This window comes from Marmota monax, unplaced genomic scaffold, assembly GCF_021218885.2.
Source record: "Marmota monax isolate L192 unplaced genomic scaffold, Marmota_monax_Labrador192_F-V1.1 WCK01_AAM20220418_F8-fsc00198, whole genome shotgun sequence".
NCBI classification, from domain to species: domain Eukaryota; kingdom Metazoa; phylum Chordata; class Mammalia; order Rodentia; family Sciuridae; genus Marmota; species Marmota monax.
This window is the reverse complement of record NW_026693558.1, coordinates 1,074,927-1,090,156: the sequence shown is the minus strand read 5'-3', so window position 1 is coordinate 1,090,156 and position 15,230 is coordinate 1,074,927. Positions and strand designations below refer to the sequence as shown.

Here is a 15,230-nt window from a genome sequence, read left to right as displayed (position 1 = left end):
CATGTCAACTTTATCTGTCCACAATATTGTTACCAACGTAATATTAACCAACCAAGACAGTCAGAAACATTCAGTCTGGATATTGCACCTGTGTAAGTCCGGGTTTGCATTTCAGTCATGTACTTTTCTAAGATTGGGTCTTATTCTAAGGGAGTAGTTGCCCATGATAGAAACAAATGGAGATAGTAGATGGGAACACTCCATCTGCCTTCTTGGTGGAATATGGAACCCAAGATCCAGGAAAATGCATTTCTGGACGGGTCTTTCTGGCTGTGCAGCTGCACTGGGTGAGACATCTGGGTGTGCTCTCTTCTCGGCCCCACAGAGGCAGTCTTTGAACCTTAGAGAAGAGCCATCTCTTTGTGGTGTGCCTGTGCCAAGAATGAATACAACACATGGTGGAACCATGTGAACTCTTGCCCTTTCTTTAGTTAACAATCTGTAGATTGTTTTTTTTTTTTTTTTTTTTTCTGTTGGCCAAGGGCTGTTCAGGATCTGCCACCCTTAGTTGGTCTGAAATTTGAGGAGAAACTAATTACCAGTTGTTCAATTCAGATATTTAGCCATATCACAGGTTTTAATTGTGTCAATATATGAAAAGCAAACAGAACAATTTTAAGTACTTGGTTGATGTTAACTCTGTACCTTCTTAATATTTGCTCATTTTTTTCTAATAGTTTCACCATGCTTACTGATTCCAATTAGAGGGGATCATGATAGCATTTGTTGGTATTTCACAAAGTGTTTTCACAAACTAATTCTCACTTCATCCTCACAGTGATTTTATGAGTAGGTATAAATGTGGGTGATGAATCTGTTTTTTAGCAGGTTAAATAACTTGTCCTAAATCATTTAGCATTTAAATAGAGTTTGAGTCCTGCACCCTTTTCTGCTATGTCTATATCTCTGATTGGTTTATTTTGGGGGGGGGGCAGGGATTGAACCCAGGGTGCTTAACCACTAAACCACATCCCCTGCCCTTTAAATTTGTTTATCTTTTATTTTGAGACAGGGTCTTGCTGAGTTGCAACGGCCTCGCTAGCTTGCTGAAGCTGGCTTTGAATTTGTGATTCTTCCACCTCAGCCTCCCGATCTGCTGGGGTTACAGGGCACCATGCCCCACCTGATAGTTTTTTCTTTACTCCGTGTTGCCTGAGTTTACCTTGCATGTAGTATTAATTTTCACTTTGTCCAAAAGGTGGATTAGAACATACTATTAGCATCATAATATACAAAATAGGAAAAATAGTTGTCTTTATGGGAAACTATTTTTTCATCTCAGTTTCAAAGAACCAGTCTAGATACCTGTTGTGCAGTGTGCCTGTAGTGATCCACAGCCCTGATCTAGAATACTCTCTAGCATGGTCTCACAGCTCCTTTTTGTTTTTGTTTTGCGATCATATTCAATCTCCTCCCAGTGGCCACCTGGCAGGTGGGGGACTGACTCTGTAATGGTTCAGTGCTTTTTCTGTGTGCCTGTTAAATCGTGGTTGGGGTATAACAACTGTCAAATATTTGGTGACCAAATGAAAGAGAATATTTACAACACTGTCGTCAATGTAGAATATAAAGATATTGTGAGTCTTACACTACAGAATTTTCAGTCCTCAGTAATTTATTAATCTTATAATAATTAAGGGTTTTTCAAATCATTTTCTGTGAAAAAGCAGCTAGTGCCTTGACATTATTGCTAATTTACAATTAAACTCTTGCATAAGCTTCAATGTTGTGTTAGACTTATGTTTCTTGTTTTCTTGATTGAATTCAGATCAGAAGGCTCTTAAGGGAACATTTACATATGCTTATCATTCACTACTGGGAAAAACATTCATGGTCAATTTTGATCTGCTAATGTTTCCAGGAAATCATTAACTTTTTTCTAGAGATTAAAAGAAGGGCTTGTAAACACTTAGCCATTAATAGTTAGACTTTTTGCTTCCTTTTTAAGGAGTAGGCTGAGTTACTTGATTTAATTCTATGTGGACTACTGCTTTTTAAGTTGTAAGTTACAACCCACTGGGTGATCATGAAATCAATATAGCAGATTGAACCAGCATTTTTAATTGATGATAATAATTGTATGTATTTGTGGGCTACTTTATGATAGTTCAATACATGTATATAATGTGCAATGATCAGATCAGGGTAATTGGCATATGCCATCACATCAAACATTTATTATTCATGCAAAATCTTCTCTACTAGCTATTTTGAAATATGCAATTTATTGTTGTGAACCATAGCTCTTCTACTGTGCTATGGAACACTAGAAGTTACTCCTCCTGTCTAGTTGTAGCCCTGTACCTGTTAACCATCCTTTCTGTATCCCACTTTTCCCAGCCTCTGGTACCCTCTATTGTACTTTCTTCTTCAACAGGATCAACTTTTTAAACTTGTACATAAAGTGAGAATATGTGGAATTTGTTTCTCTGTACTCAACTTTTTTTCACTTAACATAATAATTGTGCAGACTCATCCACTTCACTACAAATGACAAGATTTCATTATATTCATTTTTTTAGTTGTCAATGGACCTTTATTTATTTATTTATCTATCTATCTATCTATTTATTTATTTATTTATATGCAGTGCTGAGAATAGAACTCAGTGTCTCACAGATGCTAAGCAAGCGCGCTATCACTGAGCCACAACCTGAGCCCCCATTATTTTCATTTTTATGTCCATCAGTAGACACCTTGGCTGATTCTTTGCCTTAGCTATTGTGAATAGTGCTGCATTAAGCTTGAGAGTGGAGGGATCTCTAATATTTTTTTATGGATATATGTAAGTAGTGGGATAGCTGGATCATGTGAGGGTTCTCCACCTAGATTTTTGAGATCCCTCCATATTGTTTTCCACAGTGGCTATATTAATTCATATTCCCACCAATGGCATATGAGACTTCCCCTTTCTCTACATCCTCACTGGGACTTGATATTTTTTGTCTTTTTGATAATAGTAATTCAGACTGGGGTGAAATGATGTTTCATTGTGTTTTTTAATAGGCATTTCTCAGATGACTAATGATGTTGGACATGTTTTCATATACTTGTTGACCATTTGTACATCATCTTTTGAGAAATGTTTACTTATCATTTTCATGTTTTTAATCATATTAATGAAATGGGACATATTTGTCTGATTTAGTGAGACAGAAGTAGAAAATATCAGTGTGTTCTATGCAGTCAGAATAAATAATGATTCTTGAAAATTTCATTGTAAATATTGATAAGTGTGCACACATTGGATTATATTTTTAAATGCTTTTTTAAAATGAGTACCATGATCAAAAACTGACTCACATTTTACAAGACTCTTTGGTAGTTACTGTACTGGGAGTGAGATTATTATTCATGATTGAAAACTGAATTTTCTTGAAAAATATTCATCTAATACCCAGCAACCAATTATTCAAAAGGTGGGCATACAAAAGAGTACTTGTTCTATAAATATGCTTTCCCACTGCACAGTAGCATGGTTTCCTATTAAACTAATTTAAAAGGATTAATGACTAGTATGTTTCTGTTTAACCTGAAATCCCAGACTGGATGTCCCAAATGCTGGAACAAGACCAAATAAAGTGACCTATCAAAACCCTGACATGGAACCATGTTGCCATGAACCCAGGGCAAAGTTTGCTTTTGGGCCTTCTGTAGGTTTCTTCTCTGTCGAACTACTTATGAGCTGCAGGGCTTGGCTACAGTTTTTCTTTTTTTTTTTTTTTTTCCTTTTTGTCTCTCTCTAAAATGGGCATAATAGTACTTACTTATAAGATAGCTTAGAGGATTGAATGAACTAAAATTTATAGTCTTCAGAAAAATGCTTTTAAAAATAAGTACTAATGAGCATGGCAGTATACACCTGTATTTCCAGCTGCTCACAGAGACAGAAGGATTCCAAGTTCAAGGCTGGCCTGGGCAACATAGTGAGACCTTATTTCTTATAAAAAGAGTAAATAAATAAGGGGTTCACAATGTTTTTTAGTGATAAAGAGTATGCTCCAGGCCCTGGGTTTGATCCCCAGCACCACAAAACAAATTAAAAAAAAAAAAAACACAACCTAATGGATTTTAAGATAAAATTATGTTTTCTAAGTGAGGAGTATATAAATAAATATATAGATACACATTATGTGTGAATTTCAGGGAGTTTATATATCCCCTGAAACTTTTCCAGAGTCATGGTCTAGTTTATGCCCCTTAGTGAAAGACAAAAGAACAAAAAGTTATAGATTCCAAGTAAAGAAAAATGATTTAAGCTGCTTACCCCCAACATACTTCTTTTTAACTGCTTCTGAAAGTTGAGTAGGAATTCAGCTGAACCGCCCTTGAATTTGGAGTTAAATGTGGCACTGTAGGTTTGAGATAACTTTTGTCAGAGTGCTGTGGACAGAGTGTTTGTGCCATCCACACCCCCCCCCCCCAATTCATGTATCAAAACCTTAAATCCCCAGTATGAAGGTATTTGGAGGCAGATTCTTTGAGAGGTAATTAGTCACAGGGGTGAGCCCTCATGATAGGATTAGTATCTTTATAAAGAGACAGAGAAATGATTTCTCTCACTCTGCCATGGCATGACACAGCAAGGAAGTATCCATCTGTAAACCAGGAAGAGGCCCTCTGCAAGAACCAAATTAGTCAGCACTTATACCCTGGACTTCCTAGCCTCTGGAACTGTGACAAATACTGTTTGTTGTTCAGGCCACCCAACCTGTGGAATTTTTGTTTTTAAGCGGCACAAACTGAACCAAGACATAAATGCACTGAGACCTTTCATTGTGCTGGTGGAATGACTCTCCAGCAACAGAAAACTGAGCTCTAGACTGGGAAATGCTTCCTGCTCCCATCTCTGAAGCTTCACAGCTCCCACTAGCAATTCAGCTGTTGATTTTCGTAGAGATTTTCCTCTTATTCCCCAAAACTTGCATCTGAAAATTCTACCAAGCAACCTTCACCTCCTCTATCCTAATTGCACATCCATCCCCACAATTCGCCAGGCTAGTATTCCTGGGCAAAGCTCAGATATGTCATTTCTGTGCCTGCCCCAACTTCTTCTTTTTTTTTCTTCTGGCATTTGAGGTTTGGCACAATCTGACTCATTCCTTCCCTTCTGTCTTTGTCTTACTTTGATTTTTCTTTGTCTTGTATTTTGTCCCCTCAAGCTTTGCCTTTTACAAAGATCTTTTACAAAGATCTCCCCTTTCAGTTCTCTCCTTATATACAATAATGTGAGCATCACTCTGTCAAACTTATCTGTATGGCACTGTAACCTTGAGGCTTTTCCAGTTTCATTTATCCTCCATCCCATAACTAGATGTACCCTCCCCTGCCAACAAACATAGAGGACATTGCTGGTCTTTCTTATGCCTTCTCTTGGAACCCTCAACACAATCAGTCTTGGATTACACGCAGGAATACACACATTTTCTGCCTTATCTGTTTGTCACTGTTGTTGGCTATTTTTTATTTTTATTTTCCTTTTGGAGTCTAGCCCTATTCCCTGAACCTGCCAGTCACCAGTCATTTGCTATGAATGATAGTTAACATTTATTGAATATTTACAATGTAACAGAGACTGATTTGCATTCTCATGTAGTCTTCTAATTACTCCCATGAAGTAGTTCCTGTTATCATTGTAATTACTGATAAAGATGCCAGGCCTCATAGATGTTGTGTAACTTGCCCAAGGTCACATAACTATGTTGTGGCAGATCCGAGCCTCAACCCAGGTATAGCTCACCTCCCTGCTCACACTCTTAATCATAACCTGTATTCTTCATTAAGGTATATTGAATTGAATTTTATAGAACCTTATGAGTTCTCAGGACAAGAATAAGTGGAAATTACTGATCTAAATAATAAAGTGATTATTGTAATAATTAAATGTATTGAAGTACTAAACTGGTATCTTCTGTTTAAGTACAAAGGTATTCGGAGGAACCTTGGAACAAACTAGGGAATCTGTGGTCTACCCAGGAAACTTTACACATGCCTGTATACCAACCAAAAAAAGGTCAACAGTCTCCTGATCTTACAGTTTTTGAAATGTGACAAGAATTCCCCTAGTATTTATTTTGTCTCTAGATTCAGGGTCAAATGTTGAAATCCCCCAGCTTGGGCACTTCTGTTGTAAAAGTATCTGGTGCTTTAGCCACGCAAGATTGAATCACACATTTTTACTTCTCTTTTCCTTTGCTTACTATTCCATGTATAATCTGCATTAACAAAACAGGGTTCCATTTTCTTTCCTGCTCTTGTGTTTTGTGATATATTATATCAGGGAACATGCAGAAGCCTTCCCTACTTGTTTGAATTTTTTGCTTCTCACACATAAATAAAAATAGTATTGAAATGGACAGTTGGGCCAGGTTTAAGGAGACCTACCAAGATCCAAGTTGGTCTGTGGTTTGCAAACATGATTCAGCACCAAACAAAGCTAAGTCAGACTTCTCAACAAAGTAGAGTCTGCATCTGAGTGTTCTAGGAGCTAGAAGGGAGGGCAGGTGAGCTTGATTGAGTGATCTCTTGGGTCTCTTCCCAGAGCAAGATAGGATCTAGCAGCTCCAGAAGCAGAAGGTAGCAGAGAACAAGAAGAAGGTTCTAGGAGTAACTGTGCTCCTAGAACCATTCACCTGATTTCATTTGAGGAAAAGTCAAAGATAGCATCAAGTGGGGATATCATGGACTGAAGTGAGAAATGTAAGCTTCATTGCTATGTAGGAGACAAGAATTGTTTAGGTGTGGAGAATGGTGAGCATGACATAAGTTTACACGTAGAAGAAAAAGAAAATGAGAATATGGATTATGTCAGTAAAACTAACAGTGTTTTTAGTAGTGTATTTATGGAATATCTGATAAATGAGGTGGCCAAAATGTGATCATTTGAACTTATAAAGTAGTTAAGTTAAAAGCCAATTACTCATGATTTAAATATTTTTTTCCCTAAGCTAAAGAATGAAAACAAGCTCTAACTGTATTTCTAAATCACTATATGGCTTTTGAAAATACAATTTGCACATACATTTTCAAGAACACATCTGTTACAGAAAGCATAATAGAATCAAAATTGATTGTTCCCCTTTTGTAGGTGGGGTGATTTAAATTCACTCACTGTTGTGGCTGATTTGAGCTAAGTCATTAATCATTCCATTAATTTTTCATATTTATGTGAGAATTTTATGTTGATAATAACAACCAGGGTGTGTACTTTACAATTTAGAGCTCGAAAGAGATTTGTTTTAGAAATTGTATAATATATAACATGAGACAGATGCATTTTTATATTTCAGACTAATTTTGTTAGCACAGCAGAGAGCTGAATAGTAATTTGGTTATTTCATTTTCAGAAGGTAATTGAAGCAGATGCTGGTGAGGTCATTGGAGTCGGAGCAATCTCTGTTTCCATGGTTCCATTTTGTTTCTTTTTAAGGGAAGGGTATTTACTTTTATAGTGCTAAATCAACTTTTTAACTAGCTAATGATAAAAACTTAAATTTTTAATCCAAAATTTCCAGCATATAGAATTGGGACATTTTTGTTTTTTAAGAGTAGAAATATTTTAAGTGTAATAACGTGAGTTACACACACATATACATACAAATATGCAAATATTAATATCGGTTTTCTTTTATAAGAATATTTAAGGATTTTTAAATATAAAAATTACTTGTAAACTCATACATATTATATTATCTTCAAGTGCAGTTCATAAGGAATGCCATTGTCTTAATGGGTCACTGGAAATGTAAAATGATAAAATTAATTGGGCTATGAACCTATATATGCAATCTTTACCTTCCTCATCCTGTTATTTTTTTTTAAGACACAGGAGAATTTTTCTTTAAGTTTGAATAAATGACTATTTTGGATACTACTAATTACTTAAGACTCTTCCCAATTCTTTGACTGAAACAAGTGAAAAAGTCTCATGAATAGAAAGGAGACCAAGAGAGTAGAGGAAGAAGATCAAGAGGGAGGGAGGAGGGAAGAGTATGGGGAAGTACTGAGGAATGAAATCTGCCAATTACTTTATGTCCGTGTATGAATATACCACAAATGCATCCTGCTTATCTGTATAATTATAATGCATTAATTGAAATAATAATAGAGAGATCAAATAGAATAGAGCTAATGGATGGGGAAGAGAGAAGGGAAGGAAAAAGGAAGTTACTGAGGGAAGGAGATTGATCAGATTATGTGCACGTACAAATATGATAGAAATGAATCCTACTATTATGTATAATTATAATGCACCAATAAAAAAATTTTAAAGATAGTTTATTGGAGTCATACAATATTTATCTTTGGATTTGAAAGATGGTGGTGTTTGTTTTATGGGAAGAAAGGTATGCATTGCTTGCATCTCAGAGAGACCTTGTGTGCCTGCACCTGTTATACCCAGAGGGTAAAGTGAACAAAACAAATGTGGTCCTTGCTGGAGAGTACATTTCACAGAGACATTAAACAAAGAAAAACAAATGTAGAGCTATTCAAATAGCAGTGTTTGCTATGAGGGAAAAATAACAGGATGTTATAAATGCAAACTGCAAGAGCAGTAGCTACATCACAGGAGTGATGTTCAAGGCAGACCTCTGGAGAACAATGATATTTAAATGCCATACAATGCCCATACCCAGGTCATCAAATGTCATCTGAGGTCATTAATGTTATTTAATGACCCTGGGTATGAGCAGGAGTTCACTAGATAACCTAAGTGTTTAGAATTGCTGGAGAAAGGACGCAACTATTCTTAGTAGGGGAAACAGATGCAAAGACCTTAAGGTGAACAAAAGCTTAGCAGGTTCCTGGATCTGCAAGGCCACCAGTATGTCTTAAACAGAACACTTCTAAGGGAGAAATGCACAAGAAGGGTAATGAGGCAGTCTAGGGCAGCTCATTCAGGACCTTGTTGGCCATGTTTTAGAATTGAGATTGAGTGACTAGATGGATGGAGGTGCCATTAACTGAATGGTAAAACTAGAAAAATAACAGTTTTGAGAGAATCTCAAGGATTAAAGTCTGGATGTATGTGGGGAGCCACTCTGAATGATTTGTGAATTCCATCCTGAAGCAAGAGACTTTGACCAGTCACTACATTTCATAGTGACCTGGACGGAGGCAAAGTTGAAGGCGTGTTTTCAGATGTAGGAGTGTCACCATGGAATTGAGCTACACTCACCTATTCTTTTGTAATGCTACCTCTTTGCCCTGTTTGGGATAGAATGTTCCATGGAAACGCTCTTTGTGTGTCCCCTTCTCTTGCTCTGCCTTTGGGTGTGGCCTTCCTAGATGTCAACCTAATTAATGAAAGCAGACATCAGGAAGCTGGACTTAACCCCCTGAAACCTGACCCCTTGCCTCATTTGAATGGCTTCTTCTCAATTAAATGGTTCAGCGGTGCTCGCTCTCTCTCTTTCTGTGGACCCTTAATGTCAAAGGAGCCATCACAGGACCCCAAAGAAAAAGGTATCTCTGTCTCTTGTGTGATTATTTTGTGCAGCCCAGATCACATGGGTGTTTTAGTTGTGAGGAACACGACAGATGTGTTAAATTTGAGAGCTTGTAGGACATTGCAGTGGAACCATAAATGTACAGTTGGATATGTGAATCTGGAGTGAAAAACAGAGTGGGTCTAGGCTGAGATGGAAATTTAAGAATTTGAACTCAACCATGGGAGATAATATGATCTTATAGGGAAAGAGTGTGCAGTGAAAAGAGAATAGAACTAAGGAATGAGGCACAGAATTGGGAAACTACAGAATTCAGTGGTCTAGTATAGAAAGGGAAAATAAGATGAAATCCTCAAGAGGACACATCATAGCAGTCAAAGGAAAAGAGCATTTCAAGAAGGAAAGAACAGAGAATGATCAAGAGTTTTGAAAGTAGCTGACAGTCAAACTAAGATGAGGACTGAGGGCTTCCTCATGTGCCTGAGGCCCTGGGCTTAATACTCAGAACCTCAAAAAAAAAAAAAAAAAAAAAGAGGATGTGAAAATATTTGTTATGATTAAGATTAACTACTTGGAAGTTGGGTGTGGTGACATATACCTGTAATTTCAGTGACTCAGTAGGCTGAGGTAGGAAGATCACAAGTTCAAAGTCAGCCTCAGCAACTTAGAGAGGCCCTAAACAACTTGATGAGACCCTGACTCAAAATATAAAAAAAAATAAAAAATGGCTGGGGATGTGACTCAGTGGTTAAGCATCCCTGTGTTCAACCCCCCAGTACAAAAAAAAAAAAAAAAAAAAAAAGATTGACCACTTGGAGGTCACTAATGATTGATTGAATAAAAGCAATTTTAGTGAACTCATGGTAGAAGCCATTTTGATGTGAGTGAAATGGGAAATAAGGGAGTGGAGCCCAACCTTCTAGGCAATTCTCTTGGAACTTGGCTGGAAAGAGAAGCCCAAAATATAGACTGTAGCAGGAGGGAGATGATGGTGGTCAAAGAAGGGCGTGTTTAAAGATGGAGGGGAAGAAGGAGATATTAGAGCATGCTTCTTGGTTAATGAGGATGATCATCAGAGAAGGATCCCTCAGGAGGTCAGCTTGAAGACAGACTCTTATGTAATGTCACAAGGACATCAGCAAAACTGGGAAGCAGGAGAGGAGCCACACTGGATTGCTTACAGCCTGGTCATCTCAGGCCTATAACATTTTACAAAGTTTTGCCTGTGTATACTAGTGGTACTGTGGGTTTTCTTTTGCTGTTTGCTCATTCTGTGCCAGGAGCTTTATAAACTGAGTCCTCAGAACAACCCCATGAGACAGTTGGAATTACTTTCCTTGTTTCTACAGGCAAAGAAACAGACTTAGAGAGGTTTAGTTCCTCCCTACGTTACACAACTAGCTAGCAAGTAATGGAGCTGAGATTTCTTCCTGCTGTGTCCAACTCCAAAGTCTTTATTTTTATCTACTTCCATAGTCCCTTCCAAATATAATGGAACAATAATTATAATATTTCTGTTCCATAATAAAAATTTCAATTATAGTATCGTAAATGAAAATGTTTTAGAAAATTTAGGATTTAAATTTACAATTTCAATTCTAAAATTTTAATTTTTCTTCCATAAACATTTTTATAGCAATTAATAAAATCATTATAATATGACCTCTTTGTAATGTATGTCCAAAGGTATTTAGAGAATTCCTAAGTGTTTCAGTTTACTGAGTAGAACTTTCATCAATCATTATAAGGAACAGATGTATAATTAATGCTAGGATTTAGAGTACCCTGATGATTAACATTTTTTCTTACTGATAGGAATTTTTAAAATACATTATGAGTGACTGGATTTTAACATATTAGTGTTTTATTATCATTATGCTATTATAAGTGAGCATCAATCATTTGTGTCTGTTTTAAATGTAAGATGTTAATCTCAATGCTGTAGGCAGTGACATCTGTGTAAGAACATGACTTAGGATATGTTTGTGGAGAGTAACTTGATGGATGTGTTGTGACACCCTCTTCTGTGAACAGAAAGCAAGTCACTAGCAAATATGTTCCTTTACCATCATGTAAACAACACACAGTGAAGTGGTTAGGTCTACATAGCTCTGATAACAACCTGTACATTTCTATTCATGCATACAGAATTCTGAGCATCCCACCATTTTCCTATAGCGCACTTCTTCACAATGGTTTAGTTTTGTAGACACATTCTAAGAGGAACTTTAGTTTTGTAGGTCCAGATTATAGAAGCACCAGGTAATGTGATAACTAGATAATGCTCTGGGGGACTGGAAGAAGTGATTGAGAGACTTGAAAGAAAAGACAGCATTTTCCAAGTGTCAGATTTATATTAATTTCATCTTATTTTTGTTTTTATCTCAATACAGGCTCTATGCCTAACTTCAGAATTATAAAATCTTTCAGTTGAAATATAGAAGTCATCTGAACTACCCTGCAGAAGCTGAAATTTCCACAGCACCTGACAGTAGGCCTTTTCTAACCTGAACTTGAACTTTTCTGGCTCTAAGGATGAACCAAGTACTTCTGAAGCCTCTGATTTCTTGGAAAAATTATCATAGGAAGAAGTTGTTTTCAATTTTTTAGTTAAAAGTTATGGCTTTTCAACTTATTCTACCTATTCCTAGTTACTTGGAATCCACATATAAGGCAAATACCTCTTTCACATATTACCATCACATTTGTTTAAGATGATGTCAGATTCTCCATGAACCTTCTCTCTCTCTCTCTCTCTCTCTCTCTCTCTCTCTCTCTCTCTCCCTTTTTAAATATTTATTTTTCAGTTTTTCGGTGGACACAATATCTTTATTTTATTTTTATGTGGTGCTGAGGATTGAACCCAGTGCCTCTTGCATGCTAGGCAAGCGCTCTACCACTGAGCCACAACCCCAGCCCCTGAACCTTCTCTTTTACAGGCTGAATAGCTCAGGTTTTGGAATCTCTTCATCTAAGATAGAGTTTTAAGATTCTTCAACATCTTGGAATGACCTGATCCATGTGTTTATAGAAAGATTACTTATTATCCTTTATTTTGGTTAACAGGAACAAAACTAAAATTTTAAATTATTTATTGACTAACAGTTATGCCTACTCTGAGGGAAAAAGGAATTTGTAAGCCTGATTTTTAATATTGAAATATTTTTTGTCCTTCCTGGTTTGGGTTAGATATAAAACCTGAACACTGTGCCTTCTCTGTTCTTATCCAAGCTGCTGATAGAAGGCTGAGTTGGAAGGCTTATGCTTTGTGGCATATTAGTACCACTGATACAGTAAATGATTATATTTTAGTATTTCAACTTACTATAAATGGATTTGCTCAAAGTTCTCTTAAACCAAATTCTCTAACCCAGCTGTTTCCACCTTTTCTCAAGAAGATTAAGACAGACATTTTCAAGGCCCTTGCTGAGATCTTAATAGACTGTTTCTGTAATTTCCCAATCAGTATGCCAAATCTTGCAGCACTATCTAAAAGAGAATTGTTAGTTTATATTTACTCATTTTTAGTACCTATGGTGGCTTCTAGCAGCCAATAATTCATCTTCAAATGTTAACAAATGTATTAACTATTATCTGTCAGTTTATTTTTCTGGGTGTTGATATCAGGTTGCTCAATGTTGAGTGTGTGTGTGTGTGTGTGTGTGTGTGTGTGTATGCACGCACGTGTATGCGCGCGTCTTCTTTTGATGACCAGGTTCTCTACACCCCATTTCCAATCTTATTTCTCTGTGATTCTTCAGAGCAGACATAATGGTTCTACAACACAGAAGGTTGCATCATGTAGAGCTAGAGGCTTCCTCTTGGATTTCATTTTTTTAGCCAAGGATACTGTGTCCTTTTTAGTTTTTTTTTTTTTTCTTATTTTCTTTGATAGAGCTGGAAAGTAGCATTGTAATAGCAAAATTAGACCTATTTCTCTCTTAAATAAGTTAATTTCACTCAATCTGCCAAAGGCAGTGTACATGTTGCTTCTTGATTCTTCTTCCTTCTACCCCTAAAATTTCCTGGTTATTTTTCCTTTGCATTGTTTACAATATCTGCTCGTTCTGAGCCCTAGCATTCCATTTTCTTTCTTGCAGGGTTCTGTCCTTTGCTTCTTGCTTCTCTTTGTATTCAATCCTGTGCCTTATACTCATCAATTTAAAACTCGAATTCATGGGGCCACATTTCTTTCTTGAGATGCCTTTAGTTTTGCCTTTTAATAGGCTCATAATTTGTTTTGGAAAACCATATCATCCCTCTTGTAAATAATTTCCCTGTAGTCTCTGACAATGAGCTCATACTCATCTATCCTCAAACTCAGCAAACATCTGTGGGAATGCATGGTCTGGTGCAAACACAGGATGCTCATAAAGTAGCATCAATGAGATGAACACTGCAACTAAGGTGACTGCCAGGTGCGAAGGGTGTAGCGTAGAAGAAGAGATTGTGCAGAGGATCCTGAGCATCATAAAAGAAGCAACACTAGACTGTGATTAGATGTGAGTAACAATTTGCCATAAAGGAAAGAGACTTCCAAATAGAGGGGAGATTCTGTACAGATAACCTGGATGCATGGAAGTGCATAAAATTTGGTGTAATTGGGACACAGAGATGTTTCATATTTCCTGAGAGAAGCATATCATTTGGGTCAGTTTACTACCTACTATACACCTCCAGACCTATCTATTGAATTACAGTCAAAATATTCTGCTAGAAGATAAGAGGAAAACATCATGGAAGATCCAGATCCACAATATTCAAACCCAGAACTTCAAAGACACTAGGGAATCATTCCCAGTTTCCTCTGCTGGGGATCCATATCGACCATGTGTCTGACACGTTCCTCTGTAATGATGGTTTTGACCATTCTTAGAAAGTTCTCTGCCACTTTGCTATGTTGTATGTTAAACCTACCTAACCTCAGTCCCCACAACAACAAACAAACCTAACTTACCCTCTCAGGTCAAATTTAGATTGCTTTCATTTCCCCTGATACGGAATCCCAAAATATATTTATTCTCTCTCTCTCTCTCTCTCTCTCTCTCTCTCTCTCTCTCTCTCTCTCTCAAGTTATTTTAGACATCCAGAGAACAAGCTCTGAATTTATTTATTCCTTGCAAGTAAGAGAACATAATACTGATTCCTTGGTTATGCTACTAAGGATTGAAGTTTGCAGCCTGGATGGGGAGAATGAGTCCAGAAGACCCACAGACCATTGGCTTAACAGTTTGTTATTGGTCATTTAAGAGCCTTCAATTAGGGTCCATGAGGGCTTAGCATACAAGGACACTTGAAGATCACAGTTTTAGTAGCTTTGACTGGTAGGCCACTTTGAAATTCCCCTCCAATTAGAGTGAAGCTCATCCCCAAGTTCACCTCTTGGGGAAACACTGCCACAGGTGGGAAGTTCTTTGACAGGACTCATGATGGACAGCTACAGTCTCTTAACCTCCCTGGTTTTAAACAGCCTTAGCTGGTCCACATTTCAGGTCTGTGGGGCATCATCACTTTGTTGTATCACAGTATAACATGGCCTCTGGGCCTTCTTTCTCCTCTGCCATGTATTTTGTCTACCAAAATTCTGTAACTGGTTTCAGTGTTTCTCTGGAACTTCAAATCACTTTCTTCCTTGTATCTTATGTAAATTATTTTCTCTAATTTCGAGGCATTGTGCCTAACAAAAGAGATGTTTTTATTTTCCAAATTAAATTTATGCTCCAATTGATGTTACTGTAGACCGCACCTGATAGCCCTAGAAATGCCATGATTTGTTAATTT

General features: G+C 37.1%; 1 protein-coding gene and 1 non-coding gene across 5 annotated transcripts in view; one reads left to right on the top strand and one right to left on the bottom strand.

Annotated features, from left to right (window-relative positions):
* The window catches only part of Ncoa7 (nuclear receptor coactivator 7), a 137,821-nt gene that overhangs the window by 25,973 nt on the left and 96,618 nt on the right, over positions 1–15,230 (top strand). The window lies entirely within an intron of this gene.
* Trnaa-agc (transfer RNA alanine (anticodon AGC)) lies at positions 12,292–12,364 on the bottom strand. Its single transcript has one exon. It is a non-coding gene; the product is annotated as a tRNA-Ala (tRNA).